Consider the following 1,302-nt stretch of genomic DNA (forward strand, 5'->3'; position numbering starts at 1 on the left):
CGCTTCATGAACAGTAAAACACTTCTGGTTCAAGTGCAAATCCAGCGATGCATCCGGTGAGCTAACTTCAGTTTTAATTGACAATTCTGTGCCAGCTCCACAAATGTTATTCGAGATAGAGTGATCTTCTCGATCCTGACAGCCCAATTCTAAAGGATTTGTTCGCAGGTCGTCCTGTTCATGATCCAATATAGCATTCGTTTGCAGCCGATACAGCTCATCGATATCTACATACTCTAATTTGATTGTAATTGGGTTTTCTTCTGCTTCGAATGGTTGGTTGCCACAATATTCAGGTGTCCCATTTACTTGAGGAGCTGTACAACTCCTCTGAAGCAAGTGCAAATCCGTCGCTGCATCCGGTGTGGTAACTTCAGTTTTGATTAACAGTTCTGTGCCAACCGTTTGTTCGGCAGAGTGATCAAGATGCTCTTGAGTGATTTCTGATTCGTTCTTCGCTGTGTTTTGCTTTTCCAAACGCGAATTGCACATCGTGCACAAATACAGTGGAACTCCAGGCAAGCGCTTAACCTGTAAAAATATGAGTCTCATAAAACAGTCTTTCTTGTCTCAGGATGAGATGTCTGTATTAACAAATGTCGTACCTGAACTCCGGTACATTCGGAGAGTTTTTGGAGTTTGTATTGTCCTGATTTGTCGTTCGATACAGGCTTCAAAGCATCACAGGTCGACCGACACAATCGACATATTTTTGCGCTCCTGGAAAATGATGTACTGTTGATGTTATACCTTTTAATATGCATCAAACAACAACTTACTCAACACCATCCTCTTGCTGAATAAATGCCGAAGCTTCCATTTTTACTGCAATCGTTTATTTTTATTTTAACTATTTTCTAAAAGCGTTCACTTTGCAATTGTTTATTAAACAAAGGTTGGCTTTTGACAATCGGTCGATGTTTGACAGCTTCTGGGGGCCAAGTTCGCGCACTTCTGAGTGGCCGTCGCTCTTTTCAAATTAAAAACCAGTTACAGGGTGCATCAAGTTTGTATGAATTCTAATGATGATTTCGAATAATGATAAATCAATATCTAGTACGAGGATGAAAAATTACTTTATAAAATCAAAACCACGCGCAAATGATAGTATAGTTAGGGACATTTGATATAAAAGAAATTTTTTACGCAATCCTCAGCTATCAACGAACGAACCACTAAAAGGTCATTCTACAGTCTGAGCAAACTATTTCGCTCACATCTCGCGTCGAGACGGTGGAAGCTAAGGTTATACAGAACCCTAATAATCCTACTACTAACATACGCATATGAGACATGGACTGT

Source organism: Anopheles cruzii, unplaced genomic scaffold (genome assembly GCF_943734635.1).
Source record: "Anopheles cruzii unplaced genomic scaffold, idAnoCruzAS_RS32_06 scaffold01545_ctg1, whole genome shotgun sequence".
Taxonomy (NCBI): Eukaryota; Metazoa; Arthropoda; class Insecta; order Diptera; family Culicidae; genus Anopheles; species Anopheles cruzii.